Genomic DNA, 19,476 nt, shown 5'->3' on the forward strand with positions numbered 1-19,476 from the left:
AAATTTAATTAAGCTCATACGCTCTAAAGCGTAATTTAAAACTGCCACCCCAAGTGCTTACCCAGGAAACACAAAACAAGCGTTAAGTGGCTGCTTCTGAGCTGTTTTTCCTCCTTTTTCCCCCCCATTAATATTCTTCTGGTATTTGTTCATTCAGTTTAACACTAGCAAATAAATATACAGCTGATTTCTACAGTTGATAGCAGAGGTTTTAGAAGAAATCACACAGGAGCATATTGGTTACTCTCTCATAGTGGTCATCATTCTCATACTGGTTATTCTCTGCCATCTGTCTTCCCTTCATCTGCCCGCTCCTGAACGACGAGGAACTACATTTCCCAGACTCCCTTGCCTGTCCCCAAGCTCCTTTGCTTCCCAGGTAGAGTTGGCCAATGGAGGCCCTAGCAGGTAGGAGGAGGGGAGAGCCTGGTATTTCTTCCTCTTTTTCTGCTTCAAGTGGTATCTGCTTGTCAGCTCCTGAGCCTCCTCTGTGATCCCACCTTCAGGGGTTCTAGCTCCTGCCAGATAGACCTGGATCTTAGGCTCTGATCAGACCATCTCCTCCATGTACCTCAAGTCCTGGGGTGGGGTGGGTGGTGGCAGTGGCTTCTGGCTATAGCTAATCTCTGCGATGCTCACCCCTCAGCAATTCCATCACCTGTAACCCAACCCCAGTACCAGATTCCTTCCTAGATCTAGAATGCTCATTTTTTGCCTTGACTGAATCCTAGGTGACATAAGAACATATACTTTACACGACAAGAAGGAAAAAATTGTTTTTTCCTTGCATTTCTGGAGAAAACTGTCATTACTTCATGTCAGTAGCATCACATCTTATCTAGTAGAACTCCAGCTGAAGGCAGCACTTTGCCGCCTTCTCGGAATCACTCATCACTCCCCAAATCTACCACCTGGCACTTTTGCACAGAGCAGACCCTCATCCTGGAAATCACTTGTGTTTTCCACCTGGTGACCTCGTCTTTCGAGGCCTGACTCAGCGTCACCTCCGACCCCATCTCTACTCTCTGCTCCCACAGCCCCTCCTGCCTTCCTCCAATAGAGCCCTTCTCCACAGATGCCTGTGTCTCCCTGGAGGACATGGGCTGTGTCTTCATCTTTGCATCTCCTCTGCCAATTCATAGTATCTGGCCTTGAGTCACTGCTGAGTAAATATTTACCCTATGGTTGAGCAGTGAATGAAAGAGTGCTTTGCTAAATGTTAAGGCCTGTACAAATTTGAGGGATTCTTAGTTAAATATAATACGATGCCTGGTGACTCTCAGACACTGGCTGGTCCTAAGGAAATCTTCCTGGAAAGGCATTTTTCTATATCTTTGAAGGGCACCCCTGACAATCTTTATGAACTTGCATGTAGATACATGTTGGACTGTGTAAGTCCAAGTGAATGTGTATGTGTGTGTGTGAAAAGATGTGTGGGAGACATGTATGTGTGTCTATCATTTGAGAATTGACTGCCTGAGTATTTGTGTGTGTGTGTGTGTGTGTGTGTGTGTGTGTGTGTAAATGTTCACATACAAATGGTACGCAAAGGTTCTGCTTCCATCCAGCGTTGGTTACTGCTATGTCCCTCTTCTACCCAGCTTCCTCAGTGCCCCAGAGACTCCACATGTCCCCCAGTACTTCTGAGGGGACTCCCCACATGACCTCTCCCAGAGACCCTTGCAGGCCAAGTCTACTTCTCCCTAACTGCTACCTTTAAAGCTACTGCTAGCTTTACTACCGGAGAATGCGATGGCACCCCACTCCAGTACTCTTGCCTGGAAAATCCCATGGATGGAGGAGCTTGGTAGGCTGCAGTCCATGGGGTCGCAAAGAGTCGGACACGACTGAGCGACTTCACTTTCACTTTTCACTTTCATGTATTGGAGAAGGAAATGGCAGCCCACTCTAGTGTTCTTGCCTGGAGAATCCCAGGGACGGGAAGCCTGGTGGGCTGCTGTCTATGGGGTCGCAGAGTCGGACACGACTGAAGCGACTTAGCAGCAGCAGCAGCAGCTTTACTACTACTACTACTACTACCATTAAAGCTATACTATTCCTGGAACATCTGGGAATGGGGATGAGAGAGGTTCTTAGAGGCCACCTGAGCCTGGGGGCAAAGCCTGTGAGCGGACCACCGATGACGATTGGCCCCCTTTCGTGGGCTCACTCCAGACCGCGCTCCCCAGCCACCTGTGCCCTGGGCGGTGTCCAGGTGGTGAGTTCTGGCAAAGGGGACACAGCAGCAGCAGTGTGTATACCTCTGGGCCAGGCCCAGAAACAGGGGGACTCCCTGCTCCATTCTCCCTGGACCCTGGGTGCGGTGACCAGCCTCAGCCCACCCGAGGGGCGCTGGAAACCTGGTGCCCAAGTCTGCATGTGAGGAAGGCCTCCTGACAAACCCGGGAGACCACCCTGGACCCCCGGGAGAGCAAAACATCAAACTCCCCCATGCTTGAGCCTTTTGCATTTGCCTCCATTCACCCCAGGAGCTGGCCTCTCCTGACTAATCCAGCCCCCTGCAGATATGATGAGGTGACCCTGAGGAGTTCATTATGTGTAGGTGTGTGACAGAGAAAAAGAGAGGGGGTGAGTGTGTGTGTGGGGGCAGATGACTGAAGGGGAATGTGTGTGTTTGTGTAAGAGGAAGCAGTTGGTGCTGGTGTCTACACAAGAAATGCAATTCTTGCCTTCCTGGAGTTGGGAACAGACACCACGTCTTTCACCCCAGCCTCCATCCCCTCAGCTCCCAGCACTTTGAGGTGCTCTCCCTTCCTCCCCCTCCCCTTCCCCTCCCCCATCAGCGATGCACCGGCCTCCTGCTGAGCCCCGGCACTAATTTGGAGACCACGTCAAGCTGCCCCCACTCCACTTCGCTGGCTCTGCACCCTCATTACTGGCTCTTCACAGAATCCCCAGCCTGCCAAGCTCCCTGGCCGGCCATGACATCTCAGGGCACATGAAAGGGCCTCATTAAACCAAGGCAAGCAGCTTGGCTCCCCAGCCCCTCCCTCTACCTGCCAGTCCCAAAGGGGCCGGTTGGCTTCCCTGCGCAGCTGCAAGGGAGGAGAACCCATGCGGCTGGGTCTATCTGGCATATGATTTATTGAGTACATACTATGCACCCAGCACTTGATAGGCAGGGTCTCTCTGATTCTGCACACTGACTCTGTGAGTAGGAATAATTATCTCCATACTACAGATGAAGAAACTGAGACTCAGGTAGATCAGTCACCTGCTCAAGTTCACACAGCTGGAAGGCGGCTGAGCCAGCTTTGTAAGCCAGGGCTGCCAGGCCACCCAGCACGATCTTCCCTGTACCGTATTATTACCTTGAACTAAACTGGGCAGAATCAGATCATAGCAGAAGCAAATCTCAGTGTCTAGCTGTTTGACAGCAAGTAAAACACAAAAAACACAAAATTGTTACTACAATGGCAGGTAACATTTATTGAACACTTACTATATGCCAGTCAGTGTTCTAAGCACTCTACCTGTATTAACTGATTTAATCCCCACAGCGGCTCTATGAGGGAGGTACTATTATTACCCCCAGTTTACACAAAAGAAGAAATCAAGGCTCAGAGGAGTTAAGTGATCTGCTCAACAGAGAAAACATTTGTGCCTGGCCGAGACTTGAACCCAGCACTCTCAATCAATGCTCTTGATAACCCTGAAGTACCTGTCGTAATAATGCTCCCCACTTTAGAGATGAGAATTAGCCGAATTGACCTGAAGCCACAGAGCTAATCAGAGACGAGAGTTCCATGAGTGATAAGCCTTGTCCTACTACTTCTGAAAGCTTCTGGGAGGCCTGAAGGAAATGAGGGGGCTGCCTGGTTCTCTGTGGGCAGTTTTCCCATAGAGGGAGCCGCCGCCAGTGCAAAGGCCCTGAGGCAGGGACCTTGAGAAGACCGGTTTGGCCAAAACAGAGTGATGGAAAGGGAGAGTGGTGGGAAACGAAGTCACCAAATTAGGAGCCAGGAGCTGGGTTCTAGAGGCCTTGTCTGGTGTGCCAGCTCCGAGGATTAGACGAGTGCTGGTGTTGAGAAGAATTCTGAGGCTGTGTTCAAACTTAGCAGGACAGACTGCCATGGGTCTGGAAGGACCTGTCTTTTGTATTTGTCGTTTCTGATCTCGGGATCAGAGAGCAATTAGAGAGAAGGACTGTAATTACCAATATGTATCGCAGAATCCCCTCTTCTGGTCTTGCGCCAGGTGCTGGCCTTCCCTGAATGCAGGGCCCTGAGTGATAACAGGGGCAGGCCCGTGGCTCCTTCCCAGAACAGGATTCCTGTAGAGCTGGCTCGACTCAGTGAGGGCTCCGAGAATCAAGAGCCTCTCATTAGCTTCTGAGAAGGGCCAGGGGCCAGGCTCAGTCACTGCCCCACAGCCCCTACCCCTCCTGAGAACACGGGGGCTCACCTGGGTGCCTGAGGCACTCTGTCTTATTAACAATGATTTTGCCCATCAGAGAGTAAAGGAGCCACATTCAACAGGAGTGAGATTCCGAGGCAGAGAACCCCAATATCCATTCCCACAGCCCTGAGGACAGCAGGCGGGCCTGGGGATCAAAACTCCTGGTTACACCGGCCTCAGATGACCTCCCTGGCTCCCCACCCCCACCTCTCCTCTACAAATGGCCAGTGCGTCCTGTTAAGGCCCAGGTGAGGTCAAGTCTTTCCTCTGCCCCATGCCCCCAGTGAGGCCTGTCTCACCTAGTCAGAGTCTCTCCTGCCCCACGGGCCCTTTGTGATCTCCTCTCAGCCCTCCCAGTTTCCCTCATCCTACTCAACCCACCCACTCTGCACCAGTCTCCTGGCCTCCCTGCTACCCCTCAGACTTGCCAAGGGTGCTCCTGCCACAGGGCCTTTGCACTGCCTGTTGCCCTTACCTGGATGCTCCTCCTCCAGACGTCCTGCACTCCCTGCCTCATCTCCTTCAACTCTGCTCCAACGTCACCTCCTCTAACTGCCCTATTTAACACTGCCAGCTTCCCCATCTGTTGCCCCCTGCAAGCCCCTTACTCTGCTCTGTCTTTTCCCACTGCATTTTTATTGCCTGACAGACACTATCGTTTGCTTATTTACTAGGCTTCCTGTTAATTCTCTCTCTCTCTCTTCTTCCACTAGAATCTCAGTTCAGGGTTAAGATCAGGGTTTTTTGTCTCCTTTGCTCACTGATATTTCCTCAGCCTCTAAAACAACACTTGGCACATAGTAGGCCCTCAAGAACATTTGGAATGAAGTGAATGTTCTGTATTGGCACTTCCCAATATAGTAGCTGGGCTTCCCAGGTGGCTCCGTTGGTAAAGAATCCATCTGTAATGTAGGAGGGTGGGGAAGATCCGCTGGAGAAGGAAATGGCAACCCACTCTAGTATTCTTGCCTGGAAAATCCCGCGGACAGAGGAGCCTGGAGGGCTACAGTCCACGGAGTCACAAAGAGTCAGACACGACTGAGTGACTAACAAATCAAATAAATAAAGTGCAGTAGCTATACATGGCCTTTCAGTTCCTCCGTCACACTAGGCATATTTCAAGGGCTCAACGGTCACAAGTGGCCAGTGGCTCCACACTGGACCGTGCGGCTGGGAAGCAGCCCACCATCACAGAGTTCTACTCACCGAGGCTCTATGCCCCTCTCCAGCAGGTGGTAGGAGTCCTGCCATCTCCCACGTGAGCCCCGGCGCCCCCAAAGAGGTGGGCCAGGCCGGGGAGCGTTGTCAGGCTCACAGACACCCTCCAAACAAGGACAATTGATCTCGTAGGCTTCAATCCAGGCCTCTGAGCTCTCTGTCTTCCTAGGCCTTCTCTCTGTGACTCTGGAGAGTTTCAGCCCTTCTTTTCAGCTCTTCCAGCTTCCCTTGGCTCCTGGGCCTTCTAGGTTCACTGGGGTCTCTCTGGGGCTCCCCCAGGCCTGACGCAAGCTTGTTGCCCCTCCTCCACAGAGCTCTGCCTGTCTGCCTCTCACTCAGCCTGTGGTCCAGCCCCTTTCCAAGCAGCCTCCCTTTACCCATGGTTCACAGGCTGGGCCAGCCCCAGGCCAAACCAGAGAGGCTTTGGCCCCGCTGGTCCCCCCATTGCTGCAGGGCGTTCCTGCATTCCCACTTTTCATCTACTAGCTATCCTTAGACTTCTGCTTTGTCTCTATTAAGAAAAGTCCCTGATGAACCCAGTCACCATTATGACTGTCACCCTTCTCAGGAACAGACACCTTTAGAAAGAGAGGTGGTAGAGGGCAGTGGTGACCCTGGAGATAGATAGATGCTGGGTTCAAACACTGCTTCTGCCCCTTCGTAGCTGAAATCACTTACTGGTGGTGGTAGGGGGGGCAAATTCTTTACCTTCGGGGCCTATTTTCCTAGAAATATCCTATTTCTGTAAAATGAGGCATTTATAATCTCCACTCTGTGGAGATGTTATAAAGTTTAAATGAGTCATGATTCATGGGGAACCTGGATCAGTGTCTGGCACACAGTAAGAGCCACTGGAGGGTTTGTTATATAAAGGACTGGGTGATGCTGAGCTAAAAGTAACGTTTATCTCTGACAGTGGAAATCCAGGCCTCAAGGGTTCGTGGCTGGCAAATCTCTTGCAAGCATCTCATGGGAGATGTGGGAGGTGCCTGGATCCTGGCTGGGCCGACAGGAGACCTCGTGGCTTCAACAGCATGTCTCCCCCCACCCTCATCCTGTCCCCCCTGCTCCCACCTCATGTGACTCCAAAAGTCTTTTTCAGATGACACCTGGTGACAGTGTTCATTCAGCCCTGGCTGAGTGATTGCAGAGATTACTGGAAAATAAACCAAAGGGAGCCAAGTCCCAGCAAGCTGCCTCTTCACCCACCTCCCCAGGGTCAGGACTTACCTGATGACAGGTAAGGATCTGACCTGGGGAGGCCCTGCCTTTGCTCCCTGACCCGGCACTTGCGACAGACCCAGCTACCTGGCAAGGGTTTGGGAAACCACCAGCCTCTGTGTTCAGCTGAGACCACAGTGTCAGGGCAGGAATTCCTCCCTGTTCCACGGCATCCCTTCATCAAGCGGGTAAAGCCGAGAGGTCAGCATGTGAGCCTGGGGCTGGACCCCCAGAGTTCCAAGCCCAGTGCCATTGCTCACTGGCTCTGTGACCTTGGGAAAGCCACTTAACCTCTTTGTAGAGGGGGACAGACAATAGAGCCTCCCTCACTGGCTTGCTATGAAGATGAAATGAGCCAGTGCCTGCAATTGAAACTGTCCCTGGTCCATCACGAGCTTAGAGGATGCTACCGATTCTGACCGAGGGGGGTCATCTGGTCCCAATGAGGCCAGAGATGAATCTGCAGCATGAGGTTAGATTAAATACTAGCTGGGGAGGCAGGCGCACAGTCCCACTCTAGGCCCGCTGGCCGAGCTCTGGTGGCGGGACTCTGCACTGGCCCAGCCAGCCCTCCAGCCCGGCCCGTCTCCGGTTGACCCGCCACGATGCTGCAGCTCCTTCTAGTCCTCCCTCTGCCACCTCCACTCTCAGATCACAGGAAGGGTGGGCCGAGGGGGCCATCAACACCTCTGGCTGTTGGCCCTCCACTCACACACTTCCACGGACACACCAGACAGCCCCACCTCCAGCTTCACGCAACCCTGAGCAGCTCAGAATTCCTGCTCTCACTGCTGAGGTCTGACAGTTGCTGCTTGGTCCCACCAGTCCCAACTCAACCCCATGGGGACACCCACAGGACAAGGCGTTTCTTTCTTGAACATATGTTGGCGCTTCCCAAACTGTGCAGCAGCTCTCTCAGCCTGCCTTGCGTTTCCACTTCTCCGGAATGAACATTTCCATCCCTCCCCACCATCTCCTTGGGACTCGCTCTCCAGCTTGCACCCCAGCTACTCCCCTCTGATCACATGCCCATCTGTCTTTGGCCCTCCTCTCTGCATGTATGAGTGTTGGGGGTGGGTTTGAACTCTTAGAAAAGCATCACTTTCCCCCAAGTAGACCCTACTTTTCCTGAGGCCCCCCACCCTAAGACAACACTCTGTTCGGGAAGCCGCATCGCAACCACAGCTCACCCTAAGCAGGCAGTTAATGGAAACGCCCTCAGATTACCCGCGTTTAAGCCACACTGCTCCCATCCTGCTCCCTGAAGTCACGTCTCCACCACTGTCGGCTGAGCCCACCCAGGCAAGGCCCCCTACCCACACCAGGCCTCTCTCTCTCTGTATATCCTTCTCTCTCTGTCTCTCTTCATCCACGTTTCTATGGATATGGGACTTTTCTCTGCATTTAACTGTCCTTGGCTTCCAGCCCCTGAGGATTGGGTCAGCACAATACAAAATGCAAAGCGCTAGTCACTCTGTCATGTCTGACTCTTTGCAACCTCATGGACTGCAGCCCACAGGCTCCTCTGTCCACAGAATTCTCCAGGCAAGAATACTGGAGCAAGTAGCCATTCCCTTCTCCAGGGGATTTTCCCTGACCCAGGAATTCAACCTGGATCTCCTGCATCACAGGTAGATTCCTTATCATCTGAGTCACCAGGTCGGCACATCACAGGGAAAAAAAACTGTGGTCTTTGGAACCTGGCAGAAACCTCTCTTTGAAGGCTGGTTCTGCCCCCGACCAACGGTGTAACTCAGGGTCACTTTTTCCCTCTCTCTGAACTTCAGTTTGCTCACATGAGAAATGGGGAGAGCAGTACCAACCTCCTGCAGTGAGTGTGATACATGATGTGTGCTGGGGAAAACACGACTGCCCCTCCTCTCCTTCCCAGGGCCACTTGGTACCCCAACGACGATGACAATGGCGATGATCATTGCCATTTATCTCCTCAAGGAGCTGAGAAAAACTTGCTCAATAACAATTCATCACTTACAGAAGAAACACAGAAGGTGTCAGACCAATTATACCTCATTGTAAACACAGGAGTGAACAAAATGAAGATTCCCCACCAGCCACCTCCAAATGCACTAGAACAGCCAGCAGATGCCAAGTCAGTGCCACCCAGGGATGTACCCGATCAGACAACCCTGCCCAGCCAGCAGATCTGTGATTTCCCAGGGGCACTGCGCAGAGGCAAAGTCACCTGTGGCGCCAACTCCTTAAAAATGTCACGCCGGCGCTTACTTAAGCTACGAATATACTTGAATCAGAATGATGCAGAAGAGATTAGGATGATCCTTGCACAAGGATGACAAGCAAATTCATGAAGCATTCTGCATTTCTATGAAATGTTGACACATGTTACAGCTTGGGTGAATCTTGAGGACATAATGCTGAGTGAGACAAGCCAGACACAAAACAGAAATATTGTGTGTCTCCCCTTACAGGAGGTACCTAGAGTGGTCAAATTCATAGACTGACAGTAGAAGAATGTTTGCTAGGGGCTGGGGGAGGAGGGAATGGGGAGTTAGCATCAGACGGGCACAGAGTTTCAGTTTAGGATGATGGAAAAGTGAAGATGGGTGATGGTGATGGTTCTACAACACAAATATACTTAAGGTTCTTGCACTACAGACTTAAAAATGGTTACAATGGTAATTTTATGTTATGTACATTTTAGCACAGTAACAAAGTGGCCAAAAAAGATGCTTGTTGCCTTTTACCCCCATTGTAATCCCCTCCCTCTATCAGATCAGAAGCTTCTTGAAGAAGGGAACTGTATCACTCCCTAGGTAAGTCTGTGCTAGGGTGAAAAAAGCTTATTGACCATGCAATGTAGGTAAGTCGCTTCACATCTCTAAGTCTCCCTCAGTTTTCTTGCCTACAAAATGGGTTAATAGCATGGATCCTACAGTATCTTTGTGAAACTTAAACACAATAGTATTTGTTAAGTACTGAGTACAGTGCTCAAGATATGTTTGTGCAATAAAAAGCAGCCATCAGTAGAAATTAACACATTTTAAATTAATGCTTCAACAAATTTTTTTTTAAAAATAGCAGTAATCAGTATTACCTTTAGCAACTTAGCAATAAGTGTTTCTCTGTGCTGTTTCTTAGAGGCCTCAAGAGTTTACTGGGGAAGAAAAAGCAGTCATGATGATACTTGGATTTGGTGCCTGAAGATCGAGTTCAAACCCTGGCCCTGGCAGCTACTAGCTGAGTGAGACTAGGAGATTGTTGAGAAAAACTACCAAGCTCCTGTCTGCACGTGGTAAAGTGCTTGCAAAGGTGAGGTGTCATTTTTTTTTTAAATGAGGACCCTCAACAGCTCTGCATGAATGAGGAACTGAGAAACTGACAGGTGCTCCAAGTTACGTGCCTGAGGCTGTACCCCGCGACCGAGGGGGCTGCTCGACTTCCGGCTCACTGAGCTGCAGGGCCAACGTGCTTGCTGCCTTACCCCACGGAGAGATGTCCTTTCAGCTGGTGGTCTCATGGAGCCTGCTCGGCACTTCTCCGGCCTGCACTTCTGCTGATCCTGCCCTGGACATCTCTGCCTCTAACAAGGAGGCTGACTGGGAAGGGATGACTCAGGGTAGGGAGAAAACCTCTGTGGGCAATGGGGAGGCCACTCTGTCCAGTGGATGGAGAAGCAGAACTGTCCACACCCACCAAATATTCTCCAGTCCAGCTGGAGGGACAAGGCTCTAACCCTGGCTCTCTCATGGACTTGCTGTGTGACCTTGGGCAAGTCACCTTCCTTCTCTGTGCTCCAGTGTCCAGTTCTGACATCTAGAACTCCACAAGAATATTACTGGGAGAGGGGTGATGGGAGCGAGGGAGAGGCAGGAGGAGGGAAGGCCAGGCACAGTCATCAAAGGGCTGTGGGAGTTTGGGCACCGGGTCCCCAATTCTGAATGGGATTTGACACCAGAGTGACCTGGGCTCTGGGCTTCAGTCCTGACTCACATCTTACTGGCTGCATAATCTTTACCCCAGTGCTTAACTTCCCAGAGCTTAGTCGTCTTGATTGTAAAAGCAGTCTGCAAAGCTAATCTGCAGAGTCGTATGAGAATTAAATTAAGGAAGGCGCTGACATGCATTATATACTCAGTAGATCATGTACATATCTAGTGAGTGCTTACTTTATCATCTATCCGTCTATCATCTGTTTATCTATCATATCTATCTGTCTTCTACCTATCACGTATCTAACTATCATCATAGTGTCATGATGTCATCATAGTGTCATCATAGAGAACATGAACACCATCCAACCCACCCATCTCCCAGTAGGACCTCTTGCAGTGGTGAAGGTGAACTGCCTGGGGTCACTGGTGGGGTGTCTGGGGGTTGTCGCCCCTGTACTAAGTGGGAAGATCAACTTCACTGTGGGACTTCCTCATGAGTTGGGAGTTTTCAGGTGAGGCTGGCCTGGGTCTAGCCATGCATCCTCATGGTTTTAACTGGGAACAACTTAAAGCGGTATTCGTATCTTCCCCTCCCTCACCCCCTCCCCCAGCCTGGGGGCAGCAGCTCCTGTGGGGACAATGAGCCTCCAAATGTGCTTCAGAGTCCCAGGAGGACAGCCCACCGTCAGTCTCTGATCTCAGCAGGGAAGTAATCCTGTGAGCACAGCACACAGCTCTGGAGCTTCCTGGGAGTCTCTCCAGCGCTGTTTAATGGGGATGTACAGGTCCAAGGCCCCAGGCTCACTTGTCCCTCTCCTGGTCAGGCCGGGGAGGGGCCCTGCTGCGGCTGCAGCGGGGGCTAGGCTGGTGAGCCGCCTGCTACTCTCCCAGCCACACAGGCGGGATAGAGGGTGAAGCCCCACGGAGGAGCTGCGTGTGTGTCCACTGACTGGTGCGCAGGTGTGTGGGTGTGTTGTGTGCGCATGCCTACTGACTAGGGTTGAAGCCTCATTAGTGTGTGAGGAGATGAGAGTGCTGGCTTGAGGCTGTCAGTGAACGTGAGCATTTCGATGAGGCGAGCATTTGAACAAGCCAGAACGTGGAGAAAACATGCTCCAAGAGCCTGCAAGGCTCCACGTGGTCTGGTCCCACGACCTCCCTGCCCAGTCTCCCGGACCCTGCCCCTCCCTGGCTCCCGCTGCTCCCCAGACATGCTCCACCCTTGAGGCCTCACCCTGGCTGTTCCCTCTGCCTGAAATGCCCTTCCCGCAGACCCCTGCTTGACTCACCTCCTTCAAGTCGTTGCCACACCTCACCTTCTCAGGGAGGCCCGCCCAGACCCCCTATTTAATATTGCCATCTGCCCACACCCCTCCCCAGCCCCATGCCCCTTACCGGGCTCTGCGGATGGATTCTTCTGGGCCGAGCACTGACTGCTCCCCGCACGTCTATAATCTGCCCATTTATACTGCTTGTTGCCGGTTCCCCATGAGGCTGAGGATCTCCGGGTGTTCTGTTCGCTGACTGCATCCAGAGCACCCAGAAGAGTAACATTTATTTTATGGCGTATTTGCCTCCAGTTCCTCATCTGTAACATGAGGACCATAACAGAAGCTATCCATTTTGAAGAGCTGTTGGGCAAGGGAAATGAATGAATTACCTAAAAGCACCGATAACTGTGCTTGGCACAGAGCTCAGGCTGGCTATTATCACTACACTCCGTCACAGCCTGGGAGATGGAACCGAGTGAATGATCCACGAGAGGGTGAAGGTGCTTAATGCACACTTATCGCCTCACTCCCCCTCTACCCCTTGGAAATTCCCAGGAAGGAAAATTCCCTGACATCCTCCAGTCATGGAATCCATAGTTTTGGGCCCCTTTGGGGTTAGGAACCTAATTACCAGTAAATTTACTATCTGGGGTTCTTCTGGTTGTCATTGTTTGTTTGTTTTAATCAAGGGAAGAAGCGAGCCAGACTCCAGCCCACCCCACCCCAGGCTGCGCGGCTCTGGGGCCCTACCGGTATTTAATAGCATGTGACCAGCAAGCGCGTCCTCTGATAGGCGTGAGAGCAGCCTGGACCACACAGCACCTGAGCCCCGGAGTCAGGTGCCCAGATTCATCTCCCAGCTCTGCAGCCCCCACTAGGCTGGATGGCCTGGGGCAAGCCCCATCCCCAATCTGAGTCACCACTCTTCCCTGGTGAGAGGCTGTGATTAGACTTTTGCTAAAGTCTTCCCAGACTCATCTGTTCATCTGACTTTCATGGGGCATCTATCTGTCGTGTGCCAGTGCTGCTGCTGGGGGTACAGCCATGAGCATGAGACACAAGTCCCCACCCCATGGAGCTGACACTCCGGGCAGGGAGAAGGCAGACAGTAAGTGAGGAACACAACTGGTAAATCACATAATATGTTAGAAAGTGGAGTGTACTATGGGAAAAAGAAAAAGCATAGCAGGTTAAAAGAAGGTGAAAGGGCTGGGGGCTGGTAGGGAGGGCAGACTCAGCTCCATGTGGGCTGATCAGGGGTATTTAGAGGTGACATTTGAGGCAAGGGACATCTTACACTCCAGAAGCCTATGAATCGCAGGGGTCTTGGCACCGCTCTATTCCGTTAGGGGTCCCCTGGAGTCCCCATCTCTTCTTTTCCATCCTTCTCTGAGTATACTGAGCCCCAGCTCACCCAGTGGGTGATGATGGGGCCAGAAGACAGATCAGCCAAGTCCCCAGCGGTGGTGAGTGATTTAGCACCATCTTTATTCACACTCCGATATTTCACTGCTCCCGTGGCTCTGACGGAATAAATATGACCTTTTATTCTTCACTTTGCTTAAGACTCAAGGTCAACAGCCCAGCTGTGATCTATCGGCTGCTCCCTCCACTGCCTTCTGTGAGCCAGGGAGCCCCAGGGCTGTCAGAGACTCATGGCGTCCCCTCCCCGCCCCACAACCCCCTGCCCCTTGGCGCTGGGCCTGGGCCTTGCTTGGCCGAGGAGGCAGTAGCCATGGTGGCTCCAGGGGATGACGGCTCACAGAGGGCAGAGACTGAGCCATAAATCTCCCTCCTCTCCCCAGAGCACCCCCATCACCAGGGCTGAACTCATGACCCAGGTTTCATTTCAGCCCTGGGAGGAGGCAGCCGTGTTCAAAGGGCAAGTCACACATTAGAACGCCCAGGGTACGGCCATCAGTTTTTTTTTTAGCATAAAGGAGTAAAAAGCCTGTCTGCCTCAGATGGAACCCTCCAGGCCCTTCAGGCAGCCGAAGCCTCTTGCTCTCAAAGAAGCCTGGCTTTGCTCGCCAGACACCACCAGGACTGCCTGGAAGTTCTTCCCCATGTCTTAACTGAGACCCCTCCCTGAAGCACTCCCCTCTCCTGCCTCTCCTCTATGTGTGCATGGTTGAGGGGGAATGGTCTGGTCTGGTTCAGATTCCCTCTGTTTCCTCCTGGTGCTTCTGAGTGACCTGGGTTTGCTAATAGACTAGGTGGCTGGGAAGGAGCGGCTAGACTGTCTGGAAAGGAAATGTGGTCACCGACCTCTATTTTGAACACACCACCTGTGACCCCGAGACACTTGCCTTGCTCCTCTCCATCCTAACTCATGTCCTGGGAAGGAAAGGAAGGGTCAGAAGCTCTCTGGAGCACAGCCAACCTAGACTTGAATTCTGGTTCTGCCACTTTCAAGCTGGGAGACCTTAGGCAGCTTACTTACCCTCTCTGATCCCAGAGATTCCTACCCTGTTAAGTGGTCTTAGGCGTAAAACTGCCTCCCAGGGGTGGTGCACATGCTTGGTGCCCTGAGAAGCACACAGCAAGCACTCAGATGCTAAGTACGTATTATCAAGGCCTCGAGGGGAAGGCTCCGGAGTCAAATCCCAGGTGAGACACCTTGACCTCTTCAGACCTCAGTTTTCTCATCAGGATCATAACAGCACCTTCTTCATTGGGATGTTGCAAGAATTAAATGAGTTAATGAATGAACTTAGATGAGTACCTGGCATATAACCATTTCTCAGAAAGGTAGGTTCTCAGTCTCATTGTCATGGCTGGAGAAGAGACCGTCCACAACCACTCAGTACTTTTGACCTAACCCCCATCAACTGACTTTGTGACTTATAATTCCACTGACCACTGACCTGAGCAACCAGGGCTCTCCTGGTGGCTCAGATGGTAAAGAATCCACCTGCAATACAGGAGACACGGGTTCAATCCCCTGGAAGATCCCCTGGAGAAGGGAATGGCAATCCACTCCAGTATTCTTGCCTGGAGAATTCCATGGACAGAGGAGCCTGGCAGGCTACAGTCCATGGGGTTGCAGAGTTGGACATGACTGAGTGACCAAGCACACACGTATGACCTTCAACCAAGTGCATACAAGGACTTGCAACATAAAAACATGTAAAACTAGATGAATACATTTTTAAAATGTTTTATGGCAGATCAAAAGTCATTAAGAAGGCTTGAACTGGAGGATGCCAGGATGTTTGCTGTGATGTCCAAACACTGACCTCACTTATAATGCCCACATACCAACCAGGTGGCCACACATCCCTGGGGCCACTTCATCCTGGGAAGAACCCAGGGAGGAGGGGGTGTGGGGGCTTCAGAACATGTGAGGGGAGTGGCTTTGTAGGGCTACCTTGTCTGTGTGGGAGTTGGATCAGAGGAGACCAGGGGGCCTGAGGCTGCCTTCAGATGTGGGGGACTTCAGATGCAGTCCACTCTGCTCTGGTCAGGCCGCATCCAGTTGCTGGATCCCGCACATGCAGGAGGGCACGACCTGACACGCACCTGAAGCAAGGGACACAGCCCAGGTCCCTCCTTGCTCCAGGACAAACACGCAGTCCTTCAGCTGCAGTGCCACCCACATTTCTTCCCTGATTGAGCTCCTACTTGACCTTCTGAGTCACCTCCTCCAGGAAGACTTCTTGGACCTCCCCAGCATCTGCTCTTGTCAAGCCTCACACAGCTTATCACAGCTATGGTATCTGAACCAGACTATACAAGTACACAGTCCTTTAATGCCTCCCTCCCTGGGAAATATGAGCTGCAGAAGGGTGAGGGTGTCCTGTTCCCAGTTGTCTTCCCCATGAGTGGCCCAGACCTGGCATCATAAGCAGCAGATGAAAACCTCTAGAATGACTAAAAGTGAAAGGCAAAAGTGGAAGGCAGCAGGGAGGGAGGATCTTGAATTTGAAAAAACAAATAGTACTAGGTGAGCCAGGAGAATTATCTGCAAAAATTAAATATTGTGGAAGAAGAATGAGTTTTATGCCTGATGAGGATGAAGACAGAATCTAAGGCTAGGTGGTAGAGAGAGATGAAGTTTGGGGCCTGTAAGGGAAAAAAAAAAACAAACAAAAACAAAACCTCTCAACTTAAAGGCACCCAGCGGTGGTCTGGGCTCTTGAATAAAAAGAAGGGCAGGTTCTTGTGTCTGGAAGTTATCCCCCATGTGGGGCCAGTCAGCATTCCAAGAAGGTGGTAGGGGTGGGGGTGATGGGTAGGAAGGGTGGTGGGCATTGTAAGGATTGGTGAAGAAATGAGAAGGCGGGCCTGGATGACCTTGAACTGTCCCCTTTTCACTCTGTACTTTTTTCAGTCTATGGGAGTAGCAAGAACTATGCCCATTTTAAAGAGTCAGAAAAGAGTTTTAAAGAATGAACAACCGAATTAGTCCCAAGACCTTGACTTCCCCTCCTCTCCCTGAACGCTGTCAAGCCCTTAGCAATATGTCCACACAAGGCAACTGGGCTTCGAGGTTTCCTAACGATGCCTTCCTGACTCTCCCTGCCTCCTCCTGCTAGAGCCTCCACTGCGGCCTGTGTCATGTCTGTATCCTCTGTCTGTCAGGCCCAGAGGAAACTGCCTGAGTGAGTATCTCCCATGACAGATGGAAAGAAACACATCTCTAATGGTGGAATGTCAACCTCCTGATCTTACATGAAGGCAGTATTTCTGGGTGGGATTCTATTCCTAGGCCCCCCCTAGGAAAGATGAGGGACAATGGGGGGGACTCCTTTCCTGACCTCAGGAGGGCGGGCTCCACCCACTCACTTTTGCTGCAGGACTGAAGCTTCCTTCCAGCTTCCCTGCCAGAGGGAAAGGACTGCGGAGCACCAGCCTAGCCAACCTGGGAATTTTCAAAGCCTCCCTGTTCCACACAGACCGTTCTTTGATCGACAATCAAAGCTTGAAGGAAAAGCAGCCTTTGGAAGCAGCCCTTGGCAATGGCTCACACGCAGTGGCATTCTGACGGGTGGTAAAAATATCTCTCTGGTGTTCAGTGCCGGCTGTTGCCACCATCGCAGTTTCCAAGATCCTGTCTCCATGCCCAGGGCCTCAGCAGCCTCCCCACCTGTCCACACACACACACCCCAGGACCCGAACACAGGTCACCCAGCCCCTGACCACCGGCCACCCTCAAACCCACAAGGGCCGCCCCAATCGTTGCGGCCAGGCACCAGCAAAAATGCTCTTAAGAGCCACTAGAGAGGGAGATTTAGTCTCAGAAATACTGCAGCACATGCCTAATGAGCTAATTAAACAGGAACATAAATAATTACTCCCCTATCAGAGTGAGAGGACTTGGGGGGAGAGGGTGGGGTGCTGACTGGAGGAGCTGGGAGACTGATGGGTGAGCTGTGATGCTCTGGAGGGGGAGATGGGAAACTCCTCTCTCCGCCGTGGCTGTGGGCTGGGCCTCGGGGAGGTTCCCGGGCCAGGCAGACACAGCTCCAAGGATTCTGCCAGAAAAATCATCACAAGATGCCATTTTGTTCCCTTCCTGAGTATTTCCTGCTCACTCATATGCCCACACCCTGACCTCCCTCCCACTATTATAACAAGCCCAGGAGGGGAAATTTCAGTGGAAGGGGTCCTCCTCCCATTTTATTGATATGGGCATTCAGGAGCAGGAGGGTCTCAAGACATAGCTAAGACTCCAACAACCATGGTGTACCTGGTCTCCCTGCTTCCGCCCCTGCCCCCTGTGGTCTCCAGATTCTGTAGTCAGCCAGAATTGTCTTTCTTAATCACATCATGCCACTCTCCTGTGCTCATCCCCACAATGACTCCCATCTCATCCCACATAAAGTCCAAGGCCTCACCATGGCCTGCGAGGCCCTACCTGATCCAGCCACATCCAATTCTCTGACCTCACTCACTGTCACTCTCCCTCCAGATGCAGTGGAGTCTGGCTGCGTCTCCCAGCAGGACAAGGACACCCTACCCCAGGGCCTTTGGCGTTGCTGTTTCCTCACTGCCTGCTCTTTCTCTCACTCCATTCCGGTCTCTGCTCCAATATCACTCTTTAGAAAGGCCTTCTCTGGCCACCCATATAAAACAGCGCTCCCCAGTGTGTCCTTACACTACTTATTTCTTTTCCTAGCACGCATTTAACATTTTTCATCCCTCTCCTCCGTAAGAACGTAAGCTCCTTGTAGACCAAGGCTTTGCCTGTTTTGTTCTAACCTTATGGTCTTGAGTAGATTCTACCCCAAAGCCAGCACTCAACAAGTATTTACTGGTTGAATAAATAAAAAACCTAGATACCAAGAGTCAAAGTGCAGTTTGTGCCTAGACCATCCAGTTCTAAATCCGGAGTTCTTCCGTCACAGGTCGTTTCTCCCCTCAGAGCTTGACCCTGGCTCCCCACGGCCAAAAGGAGAAAGCCTGAAGTCAGGACAGCTACAAAGTCTAGCTCCACCCGCTCCACGTAAGAGAATGAAGTACACAGCACATCTTTAGAACAATACCTGGAACGTAGTTCAGTTCGGTCGCTCAGTCGTGTCCGAGTCTTTGCGACCCCATGAATCGCAGCACAGAATGTAGTTAGGGCTCAGTAAATACAGCTACTGGGTGTGACACTCCAGGCCACCCACAGTCTACTCTCTTCCATTCTCTCCGAACAAACCTATTGTTTCCATAGACCCGAGGGTATCCAAAAGTGGCCCCGGATGGACAGCATCAGCATCACTGGGAGAATATGTTAGAATTGTAGATTCTCAGACCCCGCTCCAGACCGAATGGGTCAGAAACCCAGGAGGGTAGGGCCCTGCAGCGCTGTGCTAACAGTGCTAAGTTTGTTAGGTGATTCTGACGTGTGCTCAAGTTTGAGACCCACTGCACTAGAGATAGCGTTCCCACCAAATCAGCCAGGTGTGGCAGACTGAGCTGCTGGACCTATTCCTTCACTTCTCTTTAATTGGGCTTTCTCGGTTGTTCAGTGGTAAAGAATCCTCTTGCAATGCAGGAGATGCAGGTCCGATCCCTGGGTCAGGAAGATCCCCTGGATAAAGGAAATGGCAACCCACTCCAGTATTCTTGCCTGGAGAATCCCATGGACAGAGGAGCCTGGTGGGTTATAGTCCATGGGGTCGCAAAAGAGTCAGATATGAATGAACAACTAAATACCAATAAAATGAAATCTCCACAGTCTTGCCATGGCCTGACGGTGGGTGATGTGCATTCCCTGCCCCTTGACTGGGCTTGGCCTTGTAACTTGCTTTGCCCTATGGGATTTAGCCGATGTAATGCCAGCAGAGGCTTGATGTTTGCTTCTTCACCTGCCCTCTTCATTTCTGCTATCACCATGAGAAAAACATACTCTGGATGACCACTGCCCCTGTACCTGGGCTCCAGAATAAAATACATGGAGAAGATTTAAACCAGACTTGGAGCCTGGAGCCCAGCCCAGCTGAGAC

The 19,476-nt window shown here is 51.7% G+C and overlaps 1 protein-coding gene and 1 non-coding gene across 2 annotated transcripts in view; one reads left to right on the top strand and one right to left on the bottom strand.

Annotated features, from left to right (window-relative positions):
* Positions 1-19,476, bottom strand: part of LRFN2 (leucine rich repeat and fibronectin type III domain containing 2) — a 203,338-nt gene that overhangs the window by 9,410 nt on the left and 174,452 nt on the right. The window lies entirely within an intron of this gene.
* Positions 9,097-9,201, top strand: LOC139179157 (U6 spliceosomal RNA). Its single transcript, XR_011563583.1, has one exon. It is a non-coding gene; the product is annotated as a U6 spliceosomal RNA (small nuclear RNA).

The sequence above is a fragment of the Bos indicus genome, chromosome 23, assembly GCF_029378745.1.
Source record: "Bos indicus isolate NIAB-ARS_2022 breed Sahiwal x Tharparkar chromosome 23, NIAB-ARS_B.indTharparkar_mat_pri_1.0, whole genome shotgun sequence".
NCBI classification, from domain to species: domain Eukaryota; kingdom Metazoa; phylum Chordata; class Mammalia; order Artiodactyla; family Bovidae; genus Bos; species Bos indicus.